We start from the raw sequence: 12,795 nt of genomic DNA on the forward strand, positions 1-12,795 counted from the left end.
ATTCAGGCACGCAGAATTCATTACAGAGGAAGAAAATGTCGTCCAATCTGGAAGGCAAAAAGGGAGAAAAGAACTACAAACTGTAACGAATTTTCCAATGCTAGAAGGTTCAAAAAGATCTACGAATTCATCTGCAGAAGCTCCAGTGGAATTCAAATATCTTAGTTGTTCGATTGGCTCTGAGACGAGACCTGCAAAGACGCTGCTTCTTTTCTCTTGTTTTGACACTTGTTCTTCTTTTCATCACAGTTGACCATCGAGTTTCAACTGTTTACTTGACTGTTTCACCTAAGCCCCAGGTGGGCCCTTCTGAGCACAATAAAAGTGTATCCAATTCACGAAATAGTTAATTCATTTTCATAAGGATTTTTATACCGGGAACAAAACACAGGTTTATTACTGATTATTAACAAGCTAAACGGAAGGTTTGGAATACTCGTTAAAGTAAAAAAGTCTTGGTAAAACAAAAATGATGTGGAATATTTTATTTGGGATACCAATACTTTCACTCAAAAAGCTGCTGGTTGCACCTGACAGTTCGTGACAGCAGTTGACTGGCAGCAGCTGAAGTTACATTTTTTCCTCTTTGCAGGTCTCGTCTCAGGATTGGCTTAAACTGAAAGAGTATGAGGTATTCCGGGTTGCTGCGATGAACTTGACGCTTGCATACTTATAATGAATGCATGTACTTACATAGGGATGTCGTATAACGGCTATCACGTGGCGGTGGCATGCATTCTTTATGTTCATGATCGAGGACCACACATTCCTACCTAAAAAAACGAATCTCATAATTCTATTAGACCATGAAAAATAATAAAAAAAATCATCCACTTTGACATGATAGGATATTGTACCTATAATGATTGAGTTCCATCAAAGCCAATCGAATATTAAAAATATGTTATCATTTTTATGATAAGCACAGGATTTGTTCTCTTTAATAGATTTAATGGGTTAGTTCACTATTCTGCATTTGAAAAAAATCCATGGTAAAAATTACTACTTCGTAGACTATACTCTGTTTTTAAAATTACTATGAAAATTACTGAAAATCAACCACGGATTCGGAGAAATTTACCTCTGTTTCAGTTCATGTGAAAACATTCCGCAAGGGCCATAGTTGATTTTTAATGCGTGCATTGTAAGATCAAACAGGTTTTTATCTGAGAATCGTCGGTGAACATTCTTAAATTAAGTAATTCTACCGCATTTTTTTTTCGTTCGTCAATGAGAATATATATATGTATATTAGGGTGGCTCAAAAAAAACTTTTTCATATTTTTTGATGGGCCGCCCTCTTATTCGGTTCTTTTTATTGCCCTGATGCTCTGGACAAAATTTCAGCCAAATCGGTCAACGTTTGGGCGGTGCTAAACTCGTTGGATGTTTATATGGAAAAATGTATGCAGAAACATCCAAAACCAGTGATTTGCAGATGGACGGCACAATTTACGATCAAGAACAATGATACGCATTCAGTTCTTGTAGAATTGAATACAGAATGTTATGCTGAAAACAGCGAGAAGATTCGAGTTTATTAGGCAAAGATATTAGCATTTTACTGGAGTGTTGTAGGGGTGAATTTATTTCTTTTCAAAGGTAAAAGAAACGAAATTTGCTCAAACCCCACTTCAGAGAAATGCTAATAACTAAGCCGGGCAAACTCTAATCTTCTCGCGGTTTTCTGCATAACATTCTGTATTAAATTCTTCAAGATCTGAATGAGTATCATAGTTCTTCTTCGTAAGTTGTGCCGTCCAACTGCAATTTACAGTTTTTGGATGTTTCTGCATACATTTTTCCATATAAACTTCCAACGAGTTTAGCACCGCCCAAACGTTGGCCGATTTGGCTGAAATTTTGTCCAGAGCATCAGGGCATCAAATAGAACCGAATAAGAGGGCGGCCCATCAAAAAATTGGAAAAAGTTTTTCCCATACTAATTTGAGCCACCCAATATATATATATATATATATATATATATATATATATATATATATATATATATATATATATACAACAAAATTCTTCTTCCTTCAATGTCTGCCAGCAACAGCATACATTCTTAGAAATCTTCGTGTGAAACCGTCTGTCTTCAAAAAGGAAGGATACCTCTCTTCCAGAAACTTTCAAGAGTCTACGTGTTTACCACTTACGGGAAATTAAATTTTCAAAATGACGGTTCTCAGCAGTCAGCATCGAAATTTGGATCTGTTTTCTGCAATCGATCACGAAATTGCTAAAGTTTCGTGGACATTGGTCATCGTTTTGAAAATGGACATGGAAAAGTGACAAACTTCATGATTTTGCAAAGCAAGTTCATAGGAATGTGTTCTGATAGTATTCGGTCCATCTGGTCATATTCCGGAACACCCTGAAATGCTAGATCTCTGGAGGAAGTGACCACTTTTTGTTCAATTAAGAGACCTGGTTTGCGACGAATCAAACTCCATGACTTTGTGAAACAATCTAATCAGAGGTTCCCAAACTTTTAGATATGCGACCCACCTAGCAGAATCCCATATTGCTTGCGACCCACCAGGTACCAAATTTCGTCAATTTTTTGGATTAGATGTGGATAGGATTTGGACGGGATTTGAATTGAATTCGGGTTGGATTTGGATTGGATTTGAAATTTATTCAGATTGGATTTGAATTGGATTTCGATTTGATTATGATTGGATTTGGATTGGATTTGAATTAGATTTGGATTGGATTTTAAAGGGATTTGGATTTGATATAGATTGGATTCGAATTGGATTAGGATTTGTTTTGGATTGTGTTCGGGGTTTGATTTGGATTGTATAGGACTTCTTTCTACTTGCCGAAATATCGTATAGCTTGAGCTTGAGCTTGAGCTTGATTGACTGCTCGTAGTTGCTACTCCATTATGACCAGATCAGCTGTTCTTGCACAGGGGACCAACAGATGTTTGCTTGGGACTAGCACACAACTTCAATGTACTGGTGATCTCATTTGTTAGGTCATACTGGCGCCTGCCACGTCAGAATGCAAGTCAATGTAGGGAAAGGGGGAGGAAATGATGATGCAATCACTCGTCCACTGCAAGCCGAATATACATCTGCACTTGCCGCGAGTTCATGCGGAGTTTGTTGGAATTTTTGGATTACGTTCGAGAGGTCCGTCTTGGCTAACGAGTTGCCAATGTGATAGATAGGAGAAAGCAACTGATGGAATTTCTAATTGGATGTAGGAAACGAGCTCTATAGTTTATTTCCAATTCTAGCAGACTACTGTTAGAATACTCAAGTTGAAGGTATAGGAATAGTAATGGAAACTGTATGGAAGTCCATTTCCAGTTCTAGCGATTGCTAGAACATGAGAAATATAGAGAAAGATACAAAGTAGGAGAATGGAAGGGACCTGGGATTGAACCCACGACCTCCTGCGTATGAGGCAGAAGCAGTAGCCATATGACTACCAAGCCCGCTTATCTACTTGCCCAAATATCGTATAACAAAAAAAAGGCCGTTGACCTCGTTAGGTTTGTTGTTCTTTAATCATCAAATCATTACTTAGATCCTAGTTCAAAATATAGAATAGATTTGTGGGACAAAATAGTAACAAAATTGTGAATTAAGATTTGTCTTTAGCGACCCACCACTGAACATCCCACGACCCCCCTGTGGGTCGCGACCCACAGTTTGGGAACCTATAATAAATTAAAAATACCTGCCACCTTTCTGAAAATTTGTCAAAAAATTCTTTATCTGCATACATTGTTATGGAACTACTAAATGGATCATAATTATATTTATTTTGTGTGCAAAAAATAAAAATCTGGAATGTGACTGTTATGCGAATAAATAGCACGCTGGGACAACACAAGTGGGTTAAACAGGAATGAGTTCGGAGGGTTTTTTTGTCCATCTGGTCACATTTCGGGATCGCCTGGAGTGCCAGTTCCCTGAGGGAAGTGACCACTTTTTGATCAATTAAAAAACCTGGCCTGCAACGTATCAAACTTTATGGTTTTGCAAAACTAGCCCATAGGAATTTGTTCTGAGGGTATTTGGTCCATCTGATCACATTCCAGAGTGCCCTGGAATACTGGTTCCCTGGGGGAAGTGGCTACTCTTTTTTATTAATTCTAAAACCTGGCTTGCGACGTAACAAACTTCATATTTTTGTGAAAAAAAAAAATCCGTGAGAATGTGTTCAGAGGGTATTTGGCCCATCTGGTCACATTCCGGTATGCCCTGAAATGCTAATTCCCTGAGGAATGAGGACACTTTTCGATCAATTCCGAAACCTGGCTTGCGACGTATCAAACTTCATGATTTTGCAAATCAAGTCCATAGGAATGTGTTCTGAGAGTATTTTATCCATTTGGTCACATTCCGGAACGCCCTGGAACGCTAATTCCCTGTGGGAAGTGGCCACTTATCGATAGGCTGACGATACGTACCGTATTTAACGGGACAGTCCCGTTTTTTAGACCTTTTTGTGCTGTCCCGTCGTAATCTGAAAAATCCTCAATTTGTCCCGTTTTTTCATTGATTCTGCATTGATCATACATAGAAAGTTTTTTTCGTCCCGATTAGAGAGATTTACCACGCTTTCTATGCCGTTTTGTATTTTCTATTGATCGACTTTTCTTAAGCTTTTAAACGGGCCACGACAACAGGTGCTTCTCCGGGAGATTTTAACACAACCAATGATTTTTTTTGCTTATACCGGAGGCATTAAAATTTGGCCAATTTCATCAGTGGATTGAACGGAAGTAGTAACTTGGTAGACAAGTATTTCCTTAAAATCAGGTCACGCCTCAACGTCAAATAAATGAAGCGACAGGGACAAATATTCTTATTTTCAGATTAAGTTTGTTTTACATTATTCTGTTTTAAATCTTCCGAAGTAGGTACTGTTGTTCAATAATTTGATTCTTTTCGAATCATTCAAAGTCTTTCTGAATAATTCTGATTATTTCGAAATCATCCACTGTAAAATACGACGGCATGAAACAAATAATTTATAATAAATCAACTGAACAAAATCGAGTTTAAGGCAGTTTCAAACCGAGGGAAAATTTGATCGGATTATAGGCTAGATCTAAGGTATGCTCGTACTTTCACACATCAGGAACTTGTCTGCTAATTTCGCTTCCATATGTGTGGACGAGATTTATGGGATTCCGTTATGAAAATAAGAAATTCGGCTCGATTTAAAATACAATCCGGCGGAAATCTCCGAGAGTCCGAGCTTTAAACCAGGCAATAAGCCAGGATTTTTTACCTTTCCGCGACGAAATTGCATGAGTCCCACGGGGAACACTTGGGACAAAACCAATTAACAATATTCCCGAAGTGTGAGGCTACTTTAAGCGTAATTAAGCATCAGTTTCGATCGAAAAGGACTGTGAATTGATTAGATTGGTACTTTGGCTATTGTTTGTTATTTTTAAATGTTCAGAATTGGAAAAGCTTTTGATATTGGTCGGTCAATAACAAAACCTTAATGCATGTGTAAGAGCAGATAAAAATAAAATATTAAAATTCACATTTTTTATATTCCTTCGGGGTTTTTTGTCTGCTTTCCATTGAAGAGAGAAATATTTGTAGTTTAGTATTTTTCCACAACTAACTTAGAATCAGGCATTGCAACTTATCCCATCATTCGATCTTCTGAGCAAAGATACTGATGATATGCTGGGATATCGATCTTAGTTATCTGTCTGCTCAATAAACAAAGTGCAATGTTCGCCATGGAGAAAAGTTTTTTCACTACTTTTGTTGTAGCAACGCCCTCGCAACTTGAACAAACCCCGAACCACACTGGCTATCAGGATCATCATCAAATGCTCAAATGATAATATCATTCCAGAGTGCTCTTTGATTAAGGATAATATCTTTGCACAAATAAAGATGATATCCTGTGCTCAGATGATATGGCAATGCCTGCTTAGAATACAAAGTTATGGTCGTGAATAATTCCTTCTAAAATATTTCTAACTTCTTACACGAGAAATGAAAATTAAGTCCATTAATTTTGCAATTTCCACAGCTCTTGAATTTTGTCACAAGGTTTTTTGACATGTCCCGTTTTGCAAGCGCGTTTATCCCGTTTTTTCACCGAAATGATCTGGTCAGCCTACTTATCGATCAATTCCGAGACCTGGCTTTGGGATGGTTAAACTTAATGATTTTGCAAATCAAGTCTATTGGAATATGTTCTGGGGTATTTGGTCCATCTGGTCACAATCCGGGATACTCTAGAATGCTGGTTTCCTGGGTATTTTATTTGAAACAAAACTTGTATTATGTAATTTATTCAATATTTAGGTGCGATAAAAAGTATTCGAGCCACGGGAGTAAATATCGATCCAGGAACCGACAGCTTGCGGATTGGTTTGAAATAGTAGAGTTGTCCATCATCACTGGAAAGGTTGGATCTTCATCGGTTGAGGTTGTTGTATATTGCTCTAACGTACCTGAGCTGAGGCGCAAAATAAAGAAAAACAGCTGGAAATGATTTTCTTGTGAAAATTGGAATTTATGGAGGTAGGCGCTTTTTCAATATATAATATAATAGGGGGACGTTCAAAAATGATGCCACTGGTTTTAGGGGGGAGGGGGTCTAAGATTTTGTGACAGTACATGTACTAGGTATACAAAAAAGCGTGACAGAGGGGAGGGAGGGGGTCTAGAAATCCTAAAAAGTAGTGGGCGTCATATTTGAATCGCCCCTAGGCGCTTTTTCAAGATCACCTTATCGATTTATGACTCGCAAACTGAAAATCGGACGAGCAATGAGTTCAATGATGACGGTGTAAAAAAACTCTTCATCGTTGCGCTTTCACTAAACCCCGCAGAAAAGTACAAAAATGTTTCTACAATTTGGTCAGAGCTACTCAAATTTCACGAGCTGGGATACATGGTCGCCAGGAACCTCAAAAGCAGAGCTTAAAATATTCATCTTCATGAAGCAACTTCGGTCCGAATTTTGACAAACATCGCATGAATATTCAAAACATAGAATGACATAGTCAGACGACTACTCCACGAACTCATTCATTCGCCTGTCACTGAGTGTGTTTACTAAAACATAATAGACCAATGCAATATCTTGATCTAACCTCACTTATTTGACAGTTCACAGAGCTTGTTTACAAGGTGTTAGAAGAAAAATCGATGAGGAGAAAATTAAAATTCATATTTTTAGTTTAAAATTGCTGCGATCCGAATATTTCAATGATATTCTTTGCATTCAGCATGAAATCAATCGCAAAGGACATCTACATGCGAATAAAATGACGAAACAATTTTATCGGAAGCTTCGCCAGAGGCTAAGTCCCGGTGAAAAAGCTCTGTGAACTGTCAACCTACGTCATCATGCACTGGTCTATTAGCATTGTTTATGTTGATGTTTACCGTTGAAATTGCCTCGCGGATGGAAATCGGATTCAGTCCTGTGTGATAAATCACTTTACTCTTTTGAAACGTGTTCAGATTTCAGATAATTTATCAATTTGTAAAATGTAAGCCTACAAGAGTGAGCTCGGTATATCGAATGGTATCTCGAGAACCAAAGGTAACATGAAGCAAAATTGTACAAGAAAAGTTCGATAGGGAAAGTTGTGGTGTCTTATAAGTATAATACGGACAAATTATGCAATAGTTGAGCGAATATCATGAGGTCAGCTTTGAATATCTTGACTGATATGCGAGATTCCTGCGGAGTTTTTTTTATTCCTTTCTTTATTTGGTGGGCACTCTGTGTTACTTAACCGCTACTGTGCCGAGATCTACTGTGGTATTCTGCAGCCAGAATCCACACAGAACCTATTTTTAGATTTTTCCATTATTCATTGTTGTTGTTGTCGTTGCTGGTCCATCTCGTCGTGAGTCCATTGTGTTCGTTTTGTTCATGTCGTGCATCCAATAATCGTTGCATTGTTTGGTTGCCATTTATCCGGGTAACGTTGGAGAAATGCCTCCGAGAAGAACAAGTTGTCAGTCGTCATCAGGAAGCCGTGACGGTTAGGCGCGTACCCCAATACGCCACCGCATAGGCTGCGCACATCCGGCGACTGACGTAAGTTTTTGGTCGAGGGGCTGGGAATCGAACCCATGACCATTCGCTTGTAAGGCGAACGTGTAGCCAACTACGCTACGGGACCCCCCCATGTGCGGAGTTTTGTTCGCATTCATGCCTTGAATAACCGTTTGAATCTCTAACAACAGTGATGGAGCTTCGGTATTGACGCCTGTGAAACAACGAATCCTAGGGAGATCATGCCGGGGTGGTGGTGGACTGACTGGCACTTGAAAAAATGTTCCAAGTGCTTAAACCAGCGTTTCAGTTATGCAACGTACACACCAGTCAAGCAGTTGGACGAACATTGACTCCGCCCCCAAGAAAACGCTTCGGTTGCTGCTTTGTTTGAACGTGTGTGAAGTTGTTCGAACAACCATTTGACAGTTGGCGGCTCGGTTGGAAAAAATTAAAACAGTTTGATTTTGGTTTGAGTTGTCGGGGGTGGAGTCAAGGTTCGCCGAACATGTTTGAGCATTTGTAGTGAAGTTGAACAAACCCCCATATATTTTTTGATGGTTGGTGCTCGAGTTGGTGCTTCGGTCGTTCGTGTGTGATATTGTTGGTCGAATGAATTGATTGTTCGTGTCGCTGTTGGTGAAACTTGAGGGATGTTTGAATAAACGAGAGGTGGAGTCAATGTTGGTCAAACTGCTTGACCGTGTGTACGTTCCATTAGTCAGTTGGGTTGGTCATTAGCTGACTAGTGACTATTAGCGTCTTCCACTGGCATCGTTGCATTCTGAGAGAGAAAGAACACAGCCCGCTATGTTTACGTTCATCCTAATAATGTCACCGCGAACCAGTCACTGCGAACCGAAAAAGTAAATAGAGCGATGCAATTTCAAATCGTTTATTTATTTGGAAATTTATGTTTGCATTTTTTCTTTATGTGTACTGCAGTGAAAAGAATTCATAATTATCAATGATCCCGTATTATGAGAAACCATTTTTATTGCACGTATAGAAGTACACAATCATTAAAAACAGCTAATTGTAACAAGTTTTCATTGGAGTGATTTTTTTTTTGCTTCCGTCGTTACGAAATATTACTTTGATTTGTTGAGTTACATTCATCTTCGCCCTGCATGCATGCGGCGCAGCAAGGCTGGAATAATAAAAATGATAGTTGTGCATGGCTTCCGTTTTGAATGGGGTACCCTTGAAAACGCGAGTGCATTCAATTTTGGATTCCGGGAGGCTTGTCCTTAAGTGTCTCCAGATATCGTAGAGAAGGTAAATGTTCCCGGTTGCTGCGGATTTCTTTCCTTCGTCGGCGAGAGAGTTCGCACATGCTCGCTTGTCTCGTCGACATGAGCGTTTTATTTCCTTCTACAGAGCCAGGTATCATTAACGGGCTAAGACTTTGGGTCCTCTGGTGTTTGTTCGGTTTTGTTCCTCTATCTTTTTCCCGGTCTCCTCGGTGATCCATTGTATTGCCCAAATCTTAGATTTTATTTCAGTTTTTATTTCTGCAGCTCGGCAAAAATTCGCACATCCGTGGGCCTGCAAAGCTTCCAATATCTTGGTAGCCAAATGGCGTCAGACGGCGGTACCAAGATCGACATAGGCGCACGAATCAAGAAAGCAAGGGCTGCCTTTGCGAGTTTAAGAAATATCTGGAAAAACGGGCAGATAAGTGAACGCACCAAAATACGAATTTTCAACTCTAACGTGAAATCTGTGCTGTTATACGCCAGCGAAACATGGTGTGTATCAGTGGAGAACACTCATTAACAGATGCCTGCGGTATATAATTCGGACCTGGTGGCCTCACAACTGGATCTCAAACAACGAGCTCCATCGTCGTTGTCACCAGAGGCCGATAGCAACAGAAATTCGGGATCGGAAGTGGGGCTGAGTCGGCCACACTCTACGTAGGGGCGGAAACGAAATCTGTAAACAAGCATTAGACTGGAACCCAGCGGGACATCGCAGCAGAGGCAGACCCAGAGGCTCATGGCGGCGAAGCCTCAATAAAGAAATAAAAGAAGTCGACCGAAATCTAACCTGGCAACAGGTTAAAGCGATAGCCGGGCAACGCTCAGGATGGAGATCTTTCAAGTCGGCCCTTTGCACCACCGGAGGTGTACAGGATCCATAAGTAAGTAAGTGGGCCTGCAAAATAAAAAACTGATATCCCAGCAAAATTGACGTTTGTTAGTTGAATTTCGGCGAATTATTTGCTGATTTTCAGCAACTTTGACATACATCTCTGCTAGAAACATGTTTTTTGGGGCACGACTGTGCGAATCTCGGTAAATGTTTAATATTTTACTGAAATCCCGGTAAAATTATTAAGTGTGTATTTCACCGATGACAATCAGATCAGACGCAATATCGGTGACCAGGTGGCCATGTGAATCGGTCGATGGGGGAAGAGCCATCTCCAATCACTTAATTTTTTCTTCGAGATCTCAGCAGTTTTTGTTCCGAGGTTGTCGAGGTTGTGTTTTTGTCCCGAGGTGGGCGCCGCTGAGTTTCGACAAACATAATTTTTGTCGAGTTCTCAGTAAAAGTGATATTTCGGTTGCTGAAGTGCGTTAGGTATTTAGCTGAAAATCAGTAAATCAATCAGAAAATCAGTAATGAAATTTTCTGCCAATTTGTACTTTTTAAATTTATTGAGCTGCAGCGATGCCAAATTTTGCCGGGCTCGTAAAAGAAAAACTTACTGTGCATGTCGTTACCACAGTATTCTGCGAACAGCTCTCCATTTTCGTTATTTTATCCGAGACCATGGCGTCCAATGATGCGCTCATGGTTCGAGTTGTCGGATGTGATATTTGCTTAGAAATCACCCGTACAGATGTCGATATTACCTTTTGAAATTCTATCTACGACCAGTCCCAGGATCTCAAGCTTCATGCGGCGTGCCTCATTGGCAAGTTGTGCCAATTTACCTAGGTAGCCTTGTGAGGCGTAGGATTACCAATCCGGAGATGGCGAGTTCGATTCTCGGTCCGGTTTAGGATGTTTTCGGGTTGAAAACATTCTCGCCTTCATGGGCATAGCCCGATCAATAAAGCGTACCAATAGTGGCAAGTCTCATTAGAAATTAATAGATAGCACCACTATGGGAACCAATATTAATTTTTACCGCCACTAAAGGAACAGTGTACCCATAATGGTGCAAGCAATATTTGGTAGTTGGGGGTGAAAATGGGTCACTGTTCCAACTACTTAGAATGCATGTATGGATTGAAAGTATCTGAGGGCAAGAAGACTAAAATATAAGAGCGGTCTCTGAACGATTTTGCTCTACGACCTCTACGTATTACACGCCGATGTATTTACTGAGCGCGCGCTTGCGTGCAACCGGCGTGTATTATTTAGACAGATCAAAGGGATATTTAGAAAACTTAAATATCCATTAGTTGCTTCACACTAAATGTATTTTATTTGATTCTAAAAAAATGTAAAAAAAAAGAGCAGATTTTTTTCCAACTATGATTCACAAAACAATTTTTTTTTAATCGATGATTATGGGAAATTTACAGCTTTAATGTCTTAGCCAGATGCGCTCATGGTTCGAGTTGTCGACATCTCTGGCTAAGATATTAAAGCTGTAAATTTCCCATAATTAGGCCGATACAAATATTTAAAAACTATTCTGTCTCCCCCCTCGGATTTTTTTGCCCAAAAATAATATTTTGAGGGGGCAACCAAATAGAGTTCTGATAATTTTGGGAACTTTTAAAAAGAATGTTCTTTAGCAAATCCGAGGCCATTCTTTAGCAAATCCGAGGAGTTTTTTTTTTTATTTTTTCATTTTAATATTTACAACAATATATAAAACATATATAAAAAATAGCCTGGATTTCCAACCAGAACGATCCTTTCGATCAAATATTGAATGCTAATGATAAATGTCTGAGAGTTAGAGCTAAATAAAATTTAATAATCATCACGTTCCATCGTCAATTCTTTTCTAGATAAATGCGTAGTTGGCTCTACGATGCCAATTTTAGATTGCACAGGTTGACGAATTTTCTGAAAACCAATACGTATTTCCAATACGTAAAGTACTGGGTCTGATGCTTAACTGTGAGGTTCAGCGAATGTATTATCGAAGTTTTTTTTACAAAAATTATTATTTTAAACCATATTTATAATCCTGCCTGTGCTATTATATCTTTTCTATTGGTAGGATTTTTGAAGCTTTTCCTACAATCAACATTCTCGTACTTTCAACACCAACCACCACGTAACCTCCTACCAGCAGAAATATCGCACGTTTCGAGCTCGATAGCATCCAAAATGAACTTCCCATGGCGTCAAGCGGTTTATCAACCGCCATGCATAAGGGGAAACCTTCTAGACGGCGGCTCCTTCGATTAAAAACGCCGCCCTTTCTCCTTATTGGGTTGTGCTCTTTCGCATGAAAACGTTTATTGCGGAGCACGTTGGGCGGCTAACTCTGCTTAATTCACAAAAAAAGGTTTATACTTGTTTTGCTGAATACTTGTTTTGAAGAAAAAGGTATTAACAGATTTGCATTGTTTTAGATAAAAATAAAACTGATAGTTAATTCACAAAATCTGGAAAATAATTTGTTGAACTTCACGTTTTTTCAATCAACCGCCATTGCCATTCGTTTTGCCGCCACCTCAAGTTATATTTTCCTCTCACTCTGGCACATGCGCAAAAGCAGTCCCACCAGTATCCTACCATCATATCAATGCCCGCCAGGAGATGGTACGGATCCTGGCACGGAAGGAGCATACAATGCGCCGC

The 12,795-nt window shown here is 39.4% G+C and overlaps 1 protein-coding gene across 7 annotated transcripts in view; it reads left to right on the forward strand.

The window, feature by feature from the left end:
- Positions 1-12,795, forward strand: part of LOC134227108 (cadherin-87A) — a 1,007,180-nt gene that overhangs the window by 279,567 nt on the left and 714,818 nt on the right. The gene's annotated exons all lie outside the window — the stretch shown is intronic.

This window comes from Armigeres subalbatus, chromosome 1, assembly GCF_024139115.2.
Source record: "Armigeres subalbatus isolate Guangzhou_Male chromosome 1, GZ_Asu_2, whole genome shotgun sequence".
In the NCBI taxonomy this organism is placed as follows: Eukaryota; Metazoa; Arthropoda; class Insecta; order Diptera; family Culicidae; genus Armigeres; species Armigeres subalbatus.